The sequence below is a fragment of the Heterocephalus glaber genome, unplaced genomic scaffold (genome assembly GCF_053883595.1).
Source record: "Heterocephalus glaber isolate CG9 unplaced genomic scaffold, H.glaber_assembly_v1.0 deba00001532, whole genome shotgun sequence".
Lineage (NCBI taxonomy): Eukaryota > Metazoa > Chordata > Mammalia > Rodentia > Bathyergidae > Heterocephalus > Heterocephalus glaber.
The window spans coordinates 17562990-17585331 of NW_028258330.1; the positions used below are offsets into that span (position 1 = coordinate 17562990).

The following is a 22342-nucleotide window of genomic DNA, read 5'->3' on the forward strand; positions in this document are numbered from 1 at the left end:
CACCTGAGTGGGTGGCCAGGGGGATGTAGACAGGGAGAGGGAGGCACTGAGGCTGGGCTGGGAGGGACAGCGGCACTCAGGTGCATAGGACACTGGGGTCTGAGGGCCTTACGGATGGAGGTGTGGCTAAGGGAGCCAGGCAGCCCTGTGACCTGGGCCACTACACTGGGAATGGGCCGGAAGCCACACCCAGGCCCTGTCCCTGGGAAACCTAGTGCTGGCAGGGTGACCTGGAAGGTGCAGCAGCTGGAGGTGGGCAGAGCCTCCTGCAGAACAGGGTGCTGGTCAGGAAAGAGACTCCTTTCTTCTCTTCTCATTTTGTTTCTTTTTTGAGACAGGGTCTTGCTATGCAGTTCAGCCTGGCCTCGAACTCACAGCCTCAACCTCCTGCCTTAGCCTCCTGAGTACTGGGATCACAGGCGTGTGCCACAATGCCCGGCTCAAGAGGGCTTCTTTTTATTTGTTATTTTTATTTCTTGTCATATTTGCATCATTATACAGACTGAAGAGCTGAAGAGCTCCTAAGAGGTTTTATTTGCAGAAAAAGCAACTCTCAGGCCGGGGATTTAGCTCAGTGGTTCGGGTGCCTGCCTTGCAAGGTCCCGAGTTTGATCCCCAGTACCAAAAAAACAAAAACAAAAACAAAAACCCCCAAGACTAAGACTACTAAGAGAAAGACAAGACTGAAACTATGGATTATTGATCAAGGTTAATGACATTATCCATGTACGCTTGCTACAGAAAGAGCAACTCTCTCCTCTGCCCCTCTCCATGATCTGCTTTCTCAGAAAGCCACTTGCTCCTCCGTGCTGAGCCAGGAAGAGCTCTCACATTATGCGCCCCATCTCCTGGTGGCCTAGCTCTGCCCAGTGGTCTTTTGAGGTGTCCTGCTGTCCCCCATCTGTTCTGTGAGTAGGTGGACCTCAGGATCACTGTGGTGTAATTTACTGCAACAATTTCGCTCTGAGGTGAGGATTTTCTGGTGAGTTCTCAATCAGCTTTGGTTTGCATTTTCCCTTCCCACTACTTGTTTTTCTATGGTTTCTGTGCTTCTTTCCAGCTCATTCTCTCTTGCTAATTTCTCTGAATTAGGCACTGTCACTGGATGGGGTCCAGTGGGTCCCCGGGAGGGGAGCCAGGGCCCTCAACTCAGCTGCCAGGCAGGTTCTTCACACACATTCTGGAAAAATGGTTTCAGGACACAGGAGCGTGGGCCCAAGAAGGCTCAGCAGGCAGAGTAGACAGCAAAGCAGGGGAGGAAAAGGCTCCCGCAGGAGCAAGGGGAGGGGACACATGCTGATGAAGAGTAGGGTGTGGCCCTCACAAGGGAAGGGGCTGCTTTATGGATGCTACTAGAACAATTCAGTGGCAGAAAGGATGGTCTTTTCAACAAATGATGCTAGAAGAACTGGAAAGTCACAGACAAAATAATAAAGCAGGGTCCCTACCTCACTTTATATACAAAAGTTAATCCAAAATGGTTCAGAGATTTAAATGTAAGAAATAAATAATACAACTCTTTGAAGAAAACATAGAAGTAAAGTCTTTGTGATTTTGGATTAAGCAACAATTCCTTAGACAACATATCAAAAGAACAAATGACAAAAGTAAAAATAAATGATTGGACTTCATCAAAATTAAAAATGCTTGGCTTCAAGGAAATAAAAAAAAAACACCTGCAAGATGGGAGAAATATTTACAAATTATATACAGGGGATTTGCATCCAGAATACATAACTCTTACAACTTAACAACAACAAACTCCAAATAACCCAATGAAAAAATAAAGGATTTACATGGACATTTCACCAAAGATGATATAAAAATGGTGAGTATGCACATGGTAATATGTTCAACAGCACTAGCCATTAAGGAAAGGCAAACAAAAAACACAATGAAGGGAGGGGGATGTAGCTCAGTGGAGCCACGTTTGCCTGGCAAGTGCAGGGTCCTGAGTTCAATCCCTGGTATGGAGGGGGAAAAAAAAGTGCAATGAAGGCCTAGTGTGGTGGCACGTTCCTGCAATCCCAGTACTCAGAAGGCTGAGGCAGGGGGATTGCTACAAGTTTGAGGCTAGCTTGACTACATAGTGAGTTCAAGGCCAGCTACATAACTACATAGTGAGACCCTGTCTCAAAAATAAGTAAATAAATAGCACAGTGAGATACCACTTTATACCTACTACAATGGCTGTAATAAAAAATAGATATTAGGTGTTGAGGGTGGAGGAAAAGAACCTCTGATACTGACTGCTAGTGTAATGGAGATGGTGCAGGCACTTTAGAAAACACTTTGACATTCTCAAAAGGTAAAACATAGACTTACACTTTGATTCAGAAATTATACTTTTACATATGTACTCAGGACAAGTGAAAAGATGTGTGTGCACAAACTTTTACACAAATGATCATAGCAGCTTTATTCATAGTAAAAAGTGGAAAGAGCCTTAAAAAAGCATCGACTATTGAATGGATAAACTGTGGTGTATCCTTATAATGAAGTCTTTTCATCAACAAAAGGATGTGCTGATACATGATTCAAGGAGGGCAAACTTTGAGAATGTGGCAAGTGAAAAAGCTAGTCACAAAAGACTGCCCATATTGTGTGATTCCACTTGTAAGTAATGTGAAAATTGGAAATCTCTAGAGAAAGTAGCCTTGAAGTTCATTAGGACCAGGGGAGGGATCAGGGCGGAAGGAGAATGACTGATACTGTGCACAGGGTTTACTGTGGGGTGATGAGCATGCTCTAAGATTAGCCTGTGGCAACAACTGCACAGTGTTGTGCACATGCTAAGAACTACTGGGCATTTTCAATGGATGTCTTTTATGGCATGTGAACCACATATGGACAATACTGTGAAAAAGGAGAGGGAAGAAAACAGAGAAGTGAACCGAGGAACCTGACGATAAAGTCACCAGGTAAACACTACCCAGTCCTGACCGCTCCTCCAACCCCTTTTCCCCTACCATCCTTGTCCCTACTTTTCTCTTCCTCCTCTGGCCCCAAGGGTCACTCTGCTACGCACACAGGCAGCTGGGGCCAGCTGGCTGCCACTCAGGAGGCCAGGGAGCCGCACTGCTCAGCCAATCAGAATCCTCCGGCAGATGGTCCCTCCAGACAGTCAGTTAAACAGAGGAAGGCACCATCAGACTGCCCAGAGTCTCAGCCAGTCAGGACCGTGTGGGCTTCCCGGGCCATCAGGACTCTGTATTCAGCTGTCCTGACCACACAGTCAGAGCAGCTGGTAGAACAGGAGGGGTCACTGCAGTGACCAGTGGTCAGCAGGATCCCACACCAAAGGACAGAGTGTGAGTGACTTTGGGGCCAGGAGGTCAGAAATGTGGCTACTGGCAGAGGAGCATCCAGGGATGGGGACATCACCTTGTAGCAGTGAGAGGTGACTCTGCATGGCAGGGCTGTGGCAGGGCGACTTCCTCCCAGTCAGGCCATGTCGCAGGGCTGGACTCGTCCATGTCCCTGGCTTCTGAGGGCACCTGGGGGTGGGCTGGGGAAGGGCAGCCTGGTGGAGGAGCCCTGGGAAGGGCCGGGGACAGATCCGAGACTCTGAGCAGTCTGGTGGGGAGAGGGCTCCTGGCCCCAGAGAAGGATGGTGGAGCTCACCACCTAAACCCGGGCTTTGGGCCTTACCAAATTCCTGTGCCAGCACCTCTGGAGGTGCCATAAGAGCCATGGCCCGGGAGGGAGGGAGGGAACTGGGGCTGAGCTCAGTCCAGCCTGGGGGCACAGAACACACGGGACACAGGCAGACAGACAGACGGACACAGAGCCGCCCCCATGCAGATGCGCTCTGTCCCCTTGCATCAGGCAGCAGCAGGGCAGGCAGGTCCACACGCAGCACAGCCAGGGAAGGTCCTGGTCCCACACAGGAAGTGAGCTCCCGTCCACGCACTGTCCACGTCATGAGCTTGGTCCACGGGGGTGAGAGCAGGCCCTGCCTTGCCTCAGGGAAAGGCCAAAGCCCCAGACCACACACGGAGGAAGGAGAGACCTGAGCGGGAGGAGGTGGACCCCACGTGAAATGGGGCTCCACCACCTGCTCCAGAGTGCAGTGCACACTTGAGGTCAGAAACGCCGCCAGCACCGAGAAAGGGCTTGCCATGCGGCCGCCCAGGCTGCGTGAGGAGTCACGCGTTGCTCATCTTTTCTTCCAGCAGGTGGCTGGCGCCTTTGCACTGGTGGCACACAGCGGCCACCTCCTCCCTCGGGCTGCTGCCCTGAATGAGGCCAGTGGAATGGCTGACTTGTGCCCCTGGGGATGAGGACCAGGACTCGAGCACCTTCCCCAGTGGCCCTCATTCAGCTCAGGCGAGAACTGAGGTCCAAATCCAGCCAGGCTGTGGAAGGACCATGGCCACAGGAAAGCCAGACACAGCCACCTGGAGTACCTGGGAGACACCTCCCTCCCAGGTCCAGACAGGAGACCAAGGCTGGGCAGGGCCAAGCCTCCCTGACAGCACCTGATGGGGGCCCTCCGGGCTGCCGGGGGCCCACACAGCTCCCACCACCGCCCTGGGCTTGGCCACGCAGTGTAAACACAGGAAAATGGTCCCTGGCTTCCTGTCCTGCAGGGGCTCAGATTCAGAGAAGGCAACACTGCTGCTGGCTGGCCGGTGGTCACAATTTCTTGAGCTCCTCCTATGTTTGAAAAACGCAATTTGAAGAACAAAGCTAAGTCACCACAAACCCAGAGCAGTGAGACCTCAGGGCCCAGCTGAGCCAGCTGACACTGCTCCCATGGGGCTGGACCACGTTGCAGGCGTCCTGTGGCCCAGTCACAGGGGGACCCGCAGCGGGTGCCCAGGGGCTGGCACTCATGGGATAGCCTGGGCACTGCTGTGCCTGGGACAGGAGAGATGGGGCTCGCCGGGTCCTGTCCTCTTCCTGTCTGCCCCGTCCTTCCTTAACCTCCAATTTGGAGTAGAAAGCAGAGCGCGAGATGAACACAGCCATGCGCCCCAGGAGCGAGCTGTTCTTGCTATCTGTGTCCAGCCAGGCTGCACCGTGGGATACGGAGGGCCTGAGGCGGCTGCTCACAGCCAGCAGCCCTGGGCCAATGGGGTTCCGGCCTCTCCTGAGGAGGCTGCGTGAGCTGATACCCTCACTGGAGAGGACAGCACCTCTGGACCCTGCACTCGTACACCCTAGGCCTCCCCGAGCCTCTCTCTGCCCAGCGGCCCCCGCCATGCTGCTCCTGTGCCAGGCCATGCTGGCCTCAGGGAGAAACCGTGACCTGACATAGCCCTGCAGCTCTGTGCTCCCCGCCCTCCTCTCTCCAGCGGGAACCTTGTCTCCCTGAGCAGTGAGGCTGAGGGCCAGGCCGAGACCCAGCCAGGGAAGAAGCTGGGGAAAGCCCAGCCCCACCCACAATGCTGGATCAAGGGCTAACTCCGAGGCCTCCTGGGCCGGCTGCTGTGTGACAGTGCACAGGGTTCATGCGGCTCTCTGTACTTTTGGTCTCTCTTCAACCTGCCGTGAGCCCCATCCACGGGCATCCTGGGCTTTGCCAGTGAGTGTCCTATGAGGCGACCCCACAGCCTTGGGCCCCCTGAGGCCACCCCTCAGCACAGAGCCTCCAGCAGACACTAAGCAAGGGAAAGCCCAGGGCCTCGAAGTCCTCATCTGCCTCCTGCCTCTGTGGTGAGGGCCGAGTGAGGCGAAGGTCAGGCACTTCCTTCAACAGCCACCACCTGAGTCTGTGTTCATCCCCCCCCCCCCCTCCAGAGGCTGAGATCAGAGGCCCTTTGATCTGGCCAGGGCTCTGATCCCAAGCGCCAGTCACTTGGTGAAGTCCCTGGTGTGGGCTTTCACGTTGTTCTTGCTTACAGAGAATGCAAGTATCGGCAGTGTCACCTTTACCCTGCAGTTGCTAGCGAGTTGTGATCACACGCAGATGAAGGGAGGCCTTCGTCAAGGCAGTGCAAGCGTCCGCCCCTCTGTCAGGAGAGGGAGCAGGCGGGGCCCTTAGCCAGTTCCAGGACTTGGCCCATCAGGTGGATTTGGGTTGGTTTGAAGACCTCTCTGTGGAAGGGCCTCATGACCTGACCCTTCTAGAGGTGGTATCATGGGCTATGGGCTTTGTGATCTTTCTTTGTGATGTTTGTGAACCACGGGTTTCATTTATCTGTCTCATCTATGATCTGGTTTGGAGGCTCTCGTGCATGCAGTTCAGAAGGTTGCCTGGAGAGACCGTGTTCCATGTCACACTGGCCTCGGGTCTTCTGTCCCCCTCCCAACATCTCTTTTCTGGACCATCTGCTGGTCCATCTGCTTGGCTGTACCCTCTCTGTGTCATTGGATCAATGAACTCATCCTTTGGAGTTGGATTTGCTCCTTCTGCTTGAGTCAGTGTCTTCTCTTCATGGAGAGGCTGCTAGACAAAGAGTGGCAGGTAGCGTGGCCTCTTGGAAGTCCTGCAGCGAGTCTGTGATGTCTGTGCCCCTCAGGCGGTACAGGTGTTGTGCCCAGATTATGAAGTCCCAAAGACCACCAGGAGGCCGTTTCCAATGTAAGCACACGAGGGTCATTTATTCAAGCTTAAGCAGGGACTCTCAATTGTCACCGACACAGCGGATCGAGATTGAGAGCCCCGAGTTCCAAATTAGCAGGGTTTTTATTGAGATTACAGCAAGCTTCAGTCATTAGCAGCCATATGATTGGTTAACATTTAGCAAGTATGAAGTGTAGAATTTTGATTGGCTAGGCTCGTTGGGGGTTGGAGGGGATTACGTATAGGTTTTTACAAGAAGAATGGGGACAAAGGTTAGTGGTCTACTGTCACGTACTGATGGTCAGCAGACATCTTGACTCATGGTCATGACCACCTTGTGTGGATAGTCAGCACGTTAACAGATTGTCCTATAGATAGTGGGCCCGGGACACTTGTTTCTAGGGCAAACAGATGGCTGAGTAATGAGCTTAGGAATCTTGAGTTACAGATCATGTCTTTTGTCCCAGATTAAGCACATTTAATCATTAATTTGAAAGAATAAAGGAGACTGCTCCATTTTGGACAAAATGGAGTCATTCTGGTCCCACATTCACAAAATGGAGTCACTTTTGGTCTCACACAGGCCTCAGGGCTCTAGTTTTTGGAGAGAACTGCCATATCCTCCTCCTCTGCAGATGTCTTCTCAGGCTTTGGTTAGATAATATTTACGCCATTTCTTCTCTCGACCCCACCAGTTGTCTTTTGGCTGTTGGTTTCCTGGTTTCCGGGGGATCAGATTTAGTAGCTGGGCCCAGTGTGACGGAGCCTGCCGTCACCTGTCGAACAGTACCTGAATGGGGAAGTGAGGATTAAGAAAAGAAAGACAAAGAAACAGAGTCGGGAGGGCTCTCAGTTACCGAGCTACTTTATTGACTTTACTGTTCTCTTTTATAGTACTCAAGAATAAAAAACATCTTACATAAGGCACATCTGGAAATTCCCCAGGCCTTGAGACAGTCCCGTGTTTTCTTTTCCCTAGCTCCGTGTCCTTGTGCTGTTCTTATCATTTTCTCCTACGCCTAGCTTCTTCAGAGCTGGGCAGCAAGCTCTACAATATTTCACTTAACCCTTTCATAGGAAATCCAAGTTGTCCATCTTAATACTTATAGAGCTGTTGGCTCTCCACATCTCCCCCTCTATTTTTATAAAAATGACCATTATGAAGAAGACTGTGCCTGTCTTAGGTGGAGGGTCACTGCGAAATTCCTTACCCGTCATTGAGGAAAGGACAGAATTTATCCCACCTCTGTCTTAGGTCGGTAATTTCGCTGACTCACTCCTTACCCGTCATTGACTACCAGCCTCTCAGATTAAATTACCGCTCAGGGAGGCAAAGCACGAAGCCAAAGGCCATGAATCTCTCCAAAGGCACGGGAAAAGGTCTGCAAGACAAATTTCAATAGACAAGGGAGCAACAAGCAAATCAGCAAAAGAACTCCAATCACCACCAAAAGACCAATTAACATATGGAAGACTCCCATCAGGGAAGGCAAATGATCTAACAATTGACTTAAAAATTGTTGAGCATATTCTGAGGCATCAAAATGAAGAGATTCGGCCTCCTGCAAGGCAACTATCTCCTGATGGGAGCGCAACAAATCCACACACCCTGCAAATGCAATTGAACCTTTTCCCAATTATATTGTGAAAAATTAAATTTCTTTTGAGTAACACACATCCAATTATAATTTACATGGCATTGTAGCTTAAATTTCATTTTTAAGGTTTCGAATTCATCTCCCAAATGTAAAACTACTGAGTATAGGGCATTCAATTTATGTTCCACCCTTCTGTCAATATCCTCCTGCGTTTCCAAAGCCAATGTCACATTTTCAGACAATTGATTAACAAATTGTGCAGTTTGAACTGTTTCAGCCAAGGCCACAGCAGCTGTCACAGAAGAGGCTATTAATGCAATGAGGGCGGCAATCCCTGCTATCACCAGACCTACCCTCCTCTGAGATCTCTGCAGGGCCCTTTTAAGATCTTCATGGACTTGTAGGCCCTGACTGGGATACCAGGGCTCAGATACATTGACAGGCATCATTATAAAACTAGGATATTTCAAAACCATAACTCGAGATCCATTAGACACAGGAGAAACAACACAATTACTTAAAATACAATCAGTACAGGATACATTATACATTGACTCATTTAAAAATGACAACCCAATCTCTCCAATTAACAACAACACTGGTGGTCTTACACAAACGGTAACATTAACCTGTTTCATTGTCCCTCCTGTGGCTGACCCATTGCCGATCTTCCCCTCCAATGGGAGGAGGGCGGCAGCCAACGTCCAAAGATAGGGTTGGCCATATTTTTTATCAGTCCACCAAAGTCCGGTAGAAATTGCTCGGGACGGAATGGATTGAGTTAGGTTGAGAACAGGCGGGGTAGCTGACCAATCCAAAATGTAGCTGGAAGTGCCTGAGATGTTGAATCGGTATGGTTGATCTCCCACACATTGTTCCCAGGAGGCAGTTCTATTAACACATCGTCCAACGCCACAGGGCGGAAAGTCCTGTGCCTCTTCATGTCCTGATGCAGTAAATATGGTACCAAGGGGCATGGCCAATTTAATCTCCTATGTATAATATGGGCAGGAAGGGCGATACCGATCTTGCAACATCAACTGATGTACCTGTATGCACCCTGCTTCATTCGTGCCATGGGTAAAGCAGATGGGGGTACCACTGCCAACCCCATGATAGGTGAAATTTTTAACGAAGTGGGACTCCTCACGAGAGAGGGCAGGTTCATCGAGCCAGCGGGTGTCATTAACCCAAACCATTACTTCTCCATCTTCCCAATTATAGGGATGTACCATAGGGGGATCCGGCATGAAAGACCAGAGGAGTTTAGCGGATACTTCATTGATCAGGAGGATACACAGGAGGCAACGACCCATTACCGGGATGGGGGGCGACATCAACCTGCCGGACCAAGTGTTCAGGCAACCAGCGGGGACCTTCAGGGTCCTGAGGAAAAACACAAACATGCCCTCGTCCCCAGATTAAAATGGGGTTGGGCCCATTCCAGCAACCTGTAAGAGGATCCTTCCATTTTACCTGGGCATAAGACTGTTGTGACTTTGGATGCCAAAAACGCTCAGCAGCAGTTAAGCCTTGTCTATCCATAGTCAAAAAATTTAAAACAAAAAGAGCATGATTTATATAATTAGCTGGGGTCAGGGGATATAACTCCCCCTTTTTTAATTTATTAAGCTGAACCTTTAAGGTCCCATGGGCACGTTCTACAATACCTTGGCCTTGGGGATTATAAGGTATACCTGTTTTATGAACAATCCCAAATTGTAAACAAAATGACTGAAAGGCTTTACTAACATAACCAGACCCATTATCAGTTTTAATAATAGAAGGAATTTCAACCATAGCGAAACATTTTAAACAATGCATAATAACATGTTTAGTAGCTTTACCAACTTGAGCTGTAGCCATCAAAAAGCCAGAATAGGTATCTATACTAACATGAACGTATTTTAATCTCCCAAATTCTGCAATATGGGTAACATCCATTTGTCATAATTGATTAGGCTTGAGGCCACGAGGATTGATACCATAATGAGGAATCAAAAAATGTTCAGGACAAGTGGGACATTGTTTAACTATCTGACGAGCAGCCTCACGAGAAATTTTAAATTGTTTATAAAGACTATGACTATTTTGATGATGTAATTTATGAGATAGTGAGGCCTGTTGAACTTGAGTAAGATTAACTAAAGGAGTTAAGGCATCGGCCCGTGCATTTTCCTGACTTAAAGGCCCTGGTAAGCCAGAATGAGCTCTTAAATGTCCTATAAAGCAGGGAGCTTTACGGGCACGAATACATGATTGTATACATAAAAATGAATCATGAATTTTAGAAGAAGAGGAAGAATATAACTCTGCAGTCTCTAATAATGGAATTGCCCTAGCAACATATTGACTATCAGTATATAAATTAAAAGGAACATCAGACAAAATTTTAAAAACTTCTAAAACAGCAAAGAGTTCTACAATTTGGGCTGATTAGGATGAAACAATTAAAACAATTTTTTTACCATCAATGATAAGACTTGCTTTACCTTTAGCACAGCCATCAGTGAAAACTAAAGATGCATTTTTTAAAGGTCGTATTTTAATAATTGTAGGAAATAAAAAGGCATGGAGGGAGGCAAAATGTAACAATTTATCTTTAGGGAGATGATTATCAACACTTCCCAGATATCCGGCAAAGGCGATGGCCCAAGAATCTACATTTTGAAACAACCAATGGATTTGTAACTTTCCATATGAAACAATAATCTTGGGGGGATCAAGACCAAAAAAATATCGACATTCTGATCGGCCTAAACTAACTAATTGAGCAACAGCTTCATAATAGGGGGTAATTACTCTAGCAGGAGAAACAGGTAAGTGGAGCCATGAAAGTGGGCCATCCTGCCAGCAAACGGCTGTAGGTTGATAAGTGGTTCTTAATACACACAAACTCCAAGATAGAGAATAGTCAATATACCGAAGCTGACTAGACTCAATGGCCCGTTCAACTCGTTGAATAGCATCACGGGCTTCAGGGGTCCATGATCTAGGAGAACAAGGGTCAGGATCCCCTAGTAATATTTGAAAAAGGGGACTTAATTCCCCTGTGGTTAGACCTAATGATGGGCGTAGCCAATTAATATCACCTAACAACTTTTGAAAATCATTTAAAGTGCTGAGATGATCTTTTCTTATATCCAATTTTTGGGGTATTATTATTTGTTCCGCAAGCTCAAAACCCAGATATTGAAAAGGGGGGAATCTTTGAACCTTTGAACTAGAAATAATCAAACCAGAATTTTGTAGAGCTTGCTGTAAACACTCAAAAACCATTAATAGAGTGCCCTCATTTTTATCAGCTATAAGGATATCATCCATATAATGAATCATATATATTTGAGGAAAGCAAAGGCGAACATCCTCAATGGCATTAGCTACAAATTTTTGACATAGGGTTGGGCTATTGGCCATTCCCTGGGGCAAGACTACCCACTGATATCATTTCATAGGCTCCTGGAAATTAACTGAGGGAACACTGAAGGCAAAACGTTTACAATCCTCTTTCGCTAGATGAATTGTAAAAAAGCAATCTTGCAGATCTACAACAATTTTATAAGTATTTTTTGGTATGGCAGACGGGCAAGGCAGCCCAGGCTGTAAAGCTCCCATAGGCTCCATAGTGGAATTAACCCGTCGAAGGTCTTGAAGGAGTCGCCATTTACCAGACTTTTTCTTGATTACAAAGATGGGCGAATTCCATGGGGAGTTAGAAGGAACAATATGTCCTGCATGGAGCTGTTCCTGTACCAACTGCTCAGCTGCCAAAATCTTTTCTGTTGTAAGGGGCCATTGATCTACCCATACAGGTTTATCACTTTTCCAAGTGATAGGATCTGCATGAGGCACAGGAGGATCAACAGCCCTCTTTAAAAATATCCTAATCCAGTTCTAGTAAATTTTTCTGAAGATTTAATAGGCACACGTTTGCCTTGTCCATCAAAACCGAGACCCTGATGGGGTAGAAGGCCCTGGTCCATTAACTGTTGGGTGACTTGTTTGCAGGGACTATAAAGATATACTCCCATATCTTTCATGACATCTCTTCCCCAGAGATTTACAGGCAAACCTGAAATTACATAGGGTTGAAAAGTACCTGAATGGCCTTCATCATCAGACCACCTTAACAAATCACTACTCTGTTTTGTATTATTAGTTTGTCCAATTCCTTGTAATTGGGTCATGGTGCTCATTTTTGGCCAGGAAGAAGGTCAACGATCGGCTCGCACAACGGACACATCGGCGCCCTTATCTAACAGCCCCTTGAAACTTTTTCCATTAATATATAATTGCAATTCAGGTCTATGGATCCCTATGCTTTGTACCCAGTAAACGTCGGAGGAGCCAAAACCTCGATTTTCTCTTTTGGCCTGTAAGGCTTTAGCAGGGGAAGGGTCCTGAGGCAGGATAAGCAACTGAGCGTGCAGGAATTACTGTAACAGTAGAGGGAGAATGAGCCATAATTTTTATTTTCCCTGTGAAATCGGCATCAATTACCCCTGGGGCCACTAACAACCCTCGCATGGTGCTGCTGCTTCGGCCCAAAAGAAGCCCAACAGTATCTGGGGGCAGAGGCCCCCAAACCCCTGTAGGCAGGGCCTGCATCCCCATTTCTGGTGTTAATACTGCGCGGGAGGTGGCACAGAGGTCCAATCCTGCGCTGCCTGAGGTGGCTCTGAAGAGTTGAGAAATGGATTTCCTTTCTGGGGGCGTACAAAGGCTTGAAGAGCCCCATAGGCTTGTTTCGGGGCCTGGGGCGGGCCCCTCCGCCTGTTTCCCGGCTGCAAAACATTTCCTAGAGCATCTCTTTTTGATTTGCATTCATTAACCCAATGATTGCCCCTCCGACAACGGGGGCACAACCCCGGGCGCTTTTCCGAGTCAAGCGGGGCGGAGGGAGTTGAGGGAGCGGCAGCACGGCACAGACATTGTCTAACTTGATGACCTATTTGTCCGCATCCGTAACAACTTCCCGGGGGTCCTGCAACTCTAGCTCCACGCCTTCGAGAAGTTTGTTGGAAAAGGACATCTTTAACAGTTTTTCCCTGCAGGGCAGCAGCCATGGCAAGGCCTTGAGTATATGAAGGGCCAATATCGGAGCACAAACGAATATAATCGGAGATAGTACCCCGTTTTCGATAAGGTCGAAGGGCTGCCTGACAAGCGGTGTTAGCATTTTTATAGGCCAATTGTTTAACTAGGAGGGATCCAGCTTCTGAGTCACCCACCAATCGAGAGGCCGTTTGCATTAAGCGAGCCACAAAATCTTGAAAAGGTTCGTCAGGGCCCTGCCTTATTTTGGATAGCTCTTCTGTTTGTTGGCCAGTAGAGGGAAGTCTCAGCCAGGCACGCTTAGCAGCGGCACTGACTTGAGCTAAAACAGCAGGCGGGAGTTCCGTCTGATTCCGAAGGTTATGAAATAGCCCTTCTCCGGCCAGCATATCAAATTGAATGCCATTGCCATTTGCCAAATTTAGATCCGCCGTTTTTTGGCACTGCTCAACATATTCAGTTTTCCACAATAAATAATCACCTCCTGTAAGACAAGCCTTGGCAAGCTGTTTCCAGTCTGCTGGCAGGAGATTTTCCATGGCCAGAGCATCTAACAAGCCCTGAGTAAAAGGGGCATTGGGACCATACTGAGAGCAGGCCAATTTCAATTCTTTCAATTGTTTAAAGGCTATGGGTTGATATTGTCCGCCAACAATATTGCCTTGTGCATCATAATTATGAAGGACAGGAAAAACCCTCTGAAAACCTTCAATATGTTCTCCAATCTTTCCCCCTTCTGCCAGGGCAGATTGTAAAGGGGACAAGGAGCTCAACTGAAATTTATATAGGGGATTTACAACTTTCTCTACACCTTTTTCTTGAGATTGTAAGGCAGCAGCGGCCATTGGGCCGAGCATCGCAATATTTTTTGGAGGGGTCTCCCATCCTGAACAGGAGACCCAACCTTCTGGGGGGGCTGTCTTAACTGATTGTTCCTTATGAGAAATCACAGTATCAGCCAACAGCTTAGCCAGCCTTAAAACTTCCTCGGATGTGGGCCGCGGGATCATACCGGAAGGGGGGTCCACCTCGGGGACAGAAGGAAGATTCACCTTGGAGGTAGAGGGTTCAGAAATTGGAGGCTCCGGATTACTCAGTTTTTTGATCTGTTAAAGCAATTACCGGAGCAGGAGGCCAATCCTCATTATTATATTTAGCGGCCTCCTCTTCCAGCGCGATTGCACCCCCTGGATCTAGAGACTCACTTTTCAAAAAGGGGTTGGTGGATGGTGGGCGAAAATTTAAAGCCTCCTCATCTGTTTTTGAAGGAGGGATGCATGATGGAACTCCGGCATCACTGGGAAGGGTGATCGAAGTGCCCATCCGTTCATGTTCATGCCGGGGATCCAGACTATCTCTAATTAAAGCCCACAAACTAAAAGTATCTATAGGGACTTTAGTTGGCCCGTGTCCCTCATAATAATCTTGAAGTTTTTTCCCTACTTTATTCCACAACTCTAAATTAACAGTTCCCTCTTCGGGGAACCAGGGGCAAACTTTTTCAACAAACTCCAAAAAATTACATAGTTGTTGTTGTCCGACCCGGGTACCTCAGGCTTCAAGCATGTTTTTAAGAATGTGCACAAACAACATCCTGCTATTACCTTGCCCCATTTTTGCTCCCGAGAAATATCGCTTGCTCCTACCTTAACCAGATCCACAAGCCGCGGCGTCCTTCACTGCAACGTCCTCCCCGTATTCAGGTCCCTGTTCGGGCACCACCTGTGATGGAGCCTGCCGTCACCTGTCGAACGGTACCTGAATGGGGAAGTGAGGATTAAGAAAAGAAAGACAAAGAAACAGAGTCGGGAGGGCTCTCAGTTACCGAGCTACTTTATTGACTTTACTGTTCTCTTTTATAGTACTCAAGAATAAAAAACATCTTACATAAGGCACATCTGGAAATTCCCCAGGCCTTGAGACAGTCCCGTGTTTTCTTTTCCCTAGCTCCGTGTCCTTGTGCTGTTCTTATCACTTTCTCCTATGCCTAGCTTCTTCAGAGCTGGGCAGCAAGCTCTACAATATTTCACTTAACCCTTTCATAGGAAATCCAAGTTGTCCATCTTAATACTTATAGAGCTGTTGGCTCTCCACAGCCCAGTGTCCTTCCCCACTCTCTCTGCCCTCAGCAGTCCTCCCAGTGTGGGCCTAGCAAGCAAGACGCTCCTCTCTAGACTCCTCTGGGCAGGTGGTGGCCCACGTCTGCCTGGATGTCTGTAGCCTCTGTGCCCCTTTCATCATGTCCTTACATTCACAGGCATCACAGGCGACCTCGGGGAGAATGAGCTGACAGTGTTCCCTGCCTCCTTCCAGCTCTAGCTGCCCTCTTCATTCAGCCTCTCCGCCGTTACCATAGATATCTGGCTATCTTTCTGTAAACTTGGTGGAACTCAGAGAAGGTGGTCTCAGGATTACTCTGTATAGTTTGTGTTGTAGCACTGGGAATTGGGGCTCAACCATGCAGCTGAATCCCAGGGACTCCTAATTGCAAGAGTCCCAAGGCACTGGGCTGGTCTGGGCCTGAGAAGGGCTGTCGGCCCTGCTGAGCCCCAGCCAGAGCACAGGGCCTGAGGCTTCCATGGAGGTGGTATATCTACCTTTCCTTCTGCCTCTCCTACTACTGCATGTCTGTTCTCACCCTCCAGATAGAAGCACTCATAGGGACATGGGGCCCTAAGGGGAGAAACCTGGCTCTAGGAGTGGCTTTTGAGTCAGACAGGGCCTGGGGGCTCCGAGTTCAGGGGCTTCGACCCTGGGCAGGTTGGGCAGCAACATCTGGGGGAGATGAGTAGAGTCCAAGTTCAGATGAGTGGGACAACAGCAGGGCTTGGAGGATCCTGAGGCTCATGTGGGCCCAGCAGGCAGAACTGGGATGAGGGGGAGGGAAGCTGAGTGCTAGGAGTCTGAGCACAAGGCAGACACCTGGCAAATGTGGGGTCTCCCAGGTGCTGGAGGTGTTTGGACAGAAGCTTTGACACTGTCACTGGGACAGTGTCCATGGAATTCTCACATGGGCTATGCATAGGATAAGGTGCTCTTTATCATTTTTAAAATATGACAAGCAAGGTGTGTGGCACAAGTTGTAGTCCCAGCCCTGGGAGGCTGAGGCAGGAGAATCATAAGTTCAAGTCCAGTATGGACAGTTTAGCAAATTTGTGAGATTCTCCCTCAAAACAAAGAACATGCACAGAGTATATAGCTCAGTGTGACGGCCCTGGGTTCAATCCCCTGGAAAGGAATGGAGGGAAGGAAGGAAGGACAGAAAAAGGAAAGAAAGCTAGAAAGAAGAAAAGACAACATGCCTCTTATCTCTACTGCCACCTGTGTTTCCCCGACCATCACATCTCCTCTTCTCCCCTAAGGTGACCACCATCTTGATGTTAATGTTACAGAGCGCTTGCTTTTCTTTATAGATTTTGTTTACACTTGTTTGTATATTTGAAAAATTATTTGTTTTACATGTCCTTGAACATAATATTATGTGTATATTTTTGTACCATGTACTTGTCCTACTTGACTATTACCCAGTATTGTTCTAAAACTCAGTTGCACATCTAGACCCATTGGAATCAGGCACAGAAGCACAAACCTCCAATCCTAGTACTCAGTAGGCTGAGGCAGGAGGATGGGAGTTAGAGGCCAACCTGGACTGCACAGTGAGACCTCATCTCAAAAAACAACAAAACAGAAGAACAAATGTCAGTGTATACACAGTCTCTCCTCTTCCATGCATCTAGGGTTTGATTGGCTTCAACTGAGCCAGGTTCAGCTGGTTTGTGTTTGGGGCCAGGCTGGTTCACATGGATTCTGTCCTCCTAAGGCCAGTGACTACAGCAAAAGCATGGAGTGCAAGAGAGCAAACCCCGATATGCATGTGTGTTTTAGCCTTCATTTGTACCAGGTCTCCCAGCACCCTGGTGGCTAAAGCAAGTCACCAGGCTCAGCTTGAAATTAAGACTCAGGAATTTCACTGCTGCCCTGAGGGAGGCTTTGGGAAGGGCAAGGACCTTGGACACAATAGGGAGTCAAAAGTCAAGACTGTACTTTAATCTCTTGCTGTACCACAGATTATATTTATTTAAAAGTTCCGTACAGGAACATGCGGATCTATTTTAACTCATGTAAAGTGTTTTATTGTAATGACTGTGTGAGAAATAGGCTTTGTCTTTTTCTGTCAAAGCACAAGGCCAAAGCAGCTCTATTGTGGGTTTAAATGACCTATCTACTCACTATCCCGCCCCCCCAACACACCTGCTAATATTCTGAGCTCCAAGAAATGTCGACTATGTAGCTTTCCCCAGAACACAGCAGGTTTCCAAGATAAAGAACCAAGAACTGTCAGACTCCACGCCCCCCTCTAACCTACTCGGCAATGCACATCCCCACCTCCCAACCCGGATAGATTGTGAGTCTTTGAATTCAGCCAATGAATTTAAAGGCCAGCTGGTTCTCCTGTGTTAGGGATAAAAGGGGCAACCTCTTTTGTCCTGCATGCCTGCTACCTCGTGCTTGCACCCTTGGACAGAAGTAAAATGCCTTTTCAAGATTTCTTGGTATTTAAGTGGTTTATTATAGGCACTGACAAATTGAGCCTGGGGGCTTATTTCCAAAAACTGTCATTTATTTTTCCATGATTCTTGCCTTGGATATTTGTGTTTTGCTGATACAAATAAGGCTGTTTTGAACAAGCTGTCCCTATCTCCTGGGGGGATATGTGTGAGAATTGCTCAAGATTAAATTATTGGACAGAAAAACTACCCTAAAGTTTGAAATAAAGCAAAAAGATCATTGTGTAATTTTAAAATAGCATTCTAAGAGCATTTTCATTAAGCCCAAAGAGGTTTATCTAATTCTCTCAGGGATATAACTTTGTTAATGATCACATTTATAATTAAGCTTTATAAAGCTCTGTAACTCAGTACAGTTAGATTATCTTTTAGAAACATGATAAATTGTGGTGAGTTTTGTATTTGGTAAAGACAACAACCCCAAAAGTAATTTATTGCCCTGTAGCACAAAAATGCTTTGTAGTATATTTAGCAATTTTTTCTCTGATTATATAAATCCCAGTTTCTTCTAATTGAATTGTTCTTCAGCTTTCTTCATTAAGAAAATTTTGACATATGTTCATCATCTATTTGTATAAGAATTATGTTTTTGCCAGGCATGGAAACACACATCTATAATCCCAGCACTCAGGAGGCTGAGACAGAAGGATTGCAGCAAGTTCAAGGCCAGCCTGGGCTACTAGTGAATTCAGACTGGACTACATAGTGAGACTCTGTCTCAAGAAAAGACAACAACAACAACAACAACATGTTTTCAACAATTTGAGAATGCAACTTTGCAGTTCCTGGGAGTAGAATTGGTTTATCACAGAATAAATCCACATTTAACTTTGTTTAAAAGATCAAACTTTATTCCAAAGTGGTTGAGTAAAAGAGTTCGCACTAGGGCAAGTCCTTGCCATACACATCCGCTAGCCATTCGTGGGCTGGTTCTCAGAGATAAGCTCCCTGTTTTCTCCTTCCCGCTGACAAACTTCCTGCCAATATGGCTGTTGGCGGAGCTCTTTTCGTCCAGGAAGCTCCCACCGGAAGCTCCCACTGCCTGTGCAGCACAAAGCACAACTTGCAAGAAGAAGCCTGGCTCTGAGACTCAGGACGTCTCCACTTCCTGGAGGAGAACATCTGCCAGATCCTCCTTCACCCTGCACATTTGAGCATCTTTCACCACATCTGTACCTAGTATCTACACTTTGGATAGCTCTTCCACTTCTTTTCTGGGTCAGAATTTCAGCTTTCAAGTTTCTCTAAAGCATATTTTGCATTTTCTTCTCTCTCTGTGTATCAGAAAGTGTAGGTGATTAAAAAAAAAGTGTAGCTGATAACTCAGAACTGGAGGTAGCTAATTTGGCATATGTGCATGCAGACAGATGGACATGCACGAGCAAGTAACACCCAAGTGTATGAACAATCCTACTCTTTAGCCATGTAGGAGAGCCTGTGGGGCAGAGATAACAGTTGGTGACGATGGTGGCAGCGGTGGTGGTACATCTGGGTTTCCCAGAGAGGCCATCTGGAAGATGTGCTCCTTGCCCAGGCATCCTGCCCCTTCCACACCATCTTGGGTCCCTTGGTATTAGTTTCTTGAAGAAAGAATGTGCAGATTCCTCCTACCACTTTCACTGAGGAACGAACCACTTTCACTCCTAGAGCCAACACTGGTGATGGGAGAGAGCTGAAGGGTGTGGCATTGGTCTTAATTAGTTTAGGCCACATGTGATACCAGAAAACCATTTATTTCTCAAAGTTCTGGAGGCTGGGAGTTTGAGATCAGGTGTCAACATCACCAGCATTCCTTGTGAGCAACTTCCCCTGGCTGATAGGTGCCCATGTTCTTGTATTCTTACATGGCAGAGAAATGAGTCATTTCACTCAGGGTTTTTTTCCCAAAGGCCCTACTTCTGAGACTATCACCTTGGGGGTTAAAATTTCAACATAGGGATTTGGAAGGGAAACAAACATTCTGCCCACAACTGTATCCTGTCTTCCCTTGGGTCACCACAGACCTGCTTCTCTGAAGAAACTTCTTGTCTCCCAGAGATCAAGCCCAGAATAAACCATGACTATAGAGTCAAACCAATCTACCTGGGAATACTGAGGCTCAGAGAAGAAAGATGTGGCCCTGGTCACATGGTAATGGTAAGAGGTTGGTGTGGTCACTTGTCTTGATCCTTTTCAAATCCCTGAGCCAATGTCAGACAAAATATCAGAAACCCAGACCAGGTTTTCTCCCTCTGTGTGACTCAGTGTTTTAATTAAAGCTTGTAATGTTTGGTCTCAAAGCTGAGTGACACCCTTCCATACATTCATGCTTCACAAGGTCACCCAGCCTGTAGATTTGTGGCCGCCTAAGGTGATCAGTCTGTTGGGATATTATGAGGAAAAGCTGGCGAAGAATTACAGAAAGACTCGAATAACCCAGTGATTCACATGACTCTTTCCAGAGGATTCTGGAATGAATTCTGAATCTCTTTCCTGGATGTCTGTGGGACTCCTGGCTCAGCACACCAAGACTTGAGTGTCCCAGAGAATGAGGATCCTCTACACGGCGTGGAGGGCGGCTGCAGCAATGTAAACTACATCCCCATTGCTCCTCTGTTCTATCTGGCACCTCAGTGATCCTTTGATTAAATCTCCCTCAGATTAAGACCGTCAAAGAGTGCACTCCTACTTCAGAAGATTAGATCTTTAAAGATCAATTACAACGACTCAGAATGCACAGATGGGGAAACAGGCAGGACAGGGAAAGTGGCTTCTCCTAGGCAGGGTCAAGTGAGAAGTGGTGGTAGAAAAGACCAGCAGGGCCTCATGGGGAGGGGTTGGCATGCTGGTCAGAGCCCTGTAGTGGTATTCAGAGTGACAAAGAGACAGAGAACCACACTTGTGGGTTGGCCATAGGAGGGGTTTCTGGTTCACTTCCTGTCCTCTCTGCTCTGAACTCCCCCCCGCAAACAATACATCTTAAATTACGATCTTCTCTATTCTTTGCCCATCATCTTTCCCAAGCCCTTTGCAGAGGCCCTCCTCCACCTTGAGCTTATATTTCAGTCTTATCCTGTCTTTCTCATTCTGTTCTTTTCCTATTCTATCCAAGCACATTCAACTCAACAAACATGTAGGATAACTTCCAAACTCGATAAGCAAGTGAACCTTGGACCCTGCCCTTGGTGATGTCCCATTTCTGGGATGATACAAACTTATTCTCCTTCTGTACCATGAGGAAAGCAAAACTGGTTCCCTCTGAGATAAATTTTGGCAAAGCCTAATGAGACTATAGAAACTTAACTCTTCTAGTTAGCAGATAGGGCTATCCCTCAGTCATCTAGCTACCAATCCTATACTCCTAGCCACCTGGTCATGACCATCTTTGCTGATGAGATGAGCACAGGGCAAGAACACATAAAGGACAATCAGTTTGTTGCTCTTTACAGCAGAGATGAGTTTCCGTTTTCTGGAACCATTCACCAACAACAGTTGGTTGTCAGAATGATGGTAAACGTGGCCGGAACTTAGACTGGGAAAACATGAGTGCCCAGTTGCTGAGTTAGTCACCTAGGGTCAGAGTGACAGGTTTATTCAGCCCATCCTGGTCATCTACCAGGAAGAATTTAATTTCTTGTATCCCAGTGATAGTTTCTGAAAAACCCCTCAGCTACTGGGCTGGGACACTGGCCAAACACATGAGAGTCCTCAAGACTCCTGTTAGGCTTGATGATTCACTAAAAGGACTCAGAGGACCAAAAAGAACCCATGTTATTCTCATGGTTGTGATTTATTACAGTGAAAGGGTACAGATTAAAACAGGGAAAATGCACATTGGGCAAAGTGTGGGAGGAAGCAGGTACATGCTTCCATATTCCCTCCCAGCGGAGTCACACAAGATGTGCCTAGTTCTCCCAGCCAGTGTTGCAATACATACAAAATATTGCCAACCAAGGAAGCCACATAAGCCTTGATGTCCACAATTTTTCTTGAAGGGTCAGCCGTGTAGGCATACAGTACCTCTGTGACTGCACTAAGCTATTCCACCAAAAGACTCCTAGAACTAATAAATTCAGCAAGGTAGCAGAATACAAAATCAACACACAAAATCAGCAGCGTTCCTGTATGCCAATAATGAGCAGATAGAGAAAGAAATTATTTTCACAACAGCTGAAAGACAAATGAAATACTTGGGAATTAACCGAATGAAAGAAGTGAAAGACTTCTGTAACAGAAGCTATAGTACTCTGAAAAAGGAGATGGGAGAGGATGTCAGACAATGGAAAGTTACTCCCTGTTCCTGGGTAGGTAGAAAGAATATTGTGAAAATGGCCATACTTCCAAAACTGCTATGCAGATGTAATGCAATTCTAATCAAATTATCAACAGCCTTCCTCACAGAATTAGAGGAAACAACCCTAAAATTCATATGGCACCAGAAGAGACTCAGAATAGCAAAAGTAATCCCGGGCAGTAAGAGCCAAGCAGGAGGCATCACGGCCGAACTTCAAGGTTTATTAAAAGCTACAGTGATAAAAACAGCATGGTACTGCCACCAAAACAGACATACAGGTCAGTGGGACAGAGTAGAGGATGCAGAAATAATCTCAGGCACATTTAGCCATCAGATC

General features: G+C 47.0%; 1 long non-coding RNA gene across 1 annotated transcript; it reads right to left on the reverse strand.

Annotated features, from left to right (window-relative positions):
* Positions 1 to 7348: 7348 nt before the first annotated feature.
* LOC147824660 (uncharacterized) lies at positions 7349 to 15673 on the reverse strand. The gene is made up of 2 exons (XR_015441977.1): positions 14811 to 15673; positions 7349 to 9495 (listed from the first exon to the last, which is right to left on the reverse strand). It is a non-coding gene; the product is annotated as an uncharacterized LOC147824660 (long non-coding RNA).
* Between the last annotated feature and the right edge of the window lie 6669 nt (positions 15674 to 22342).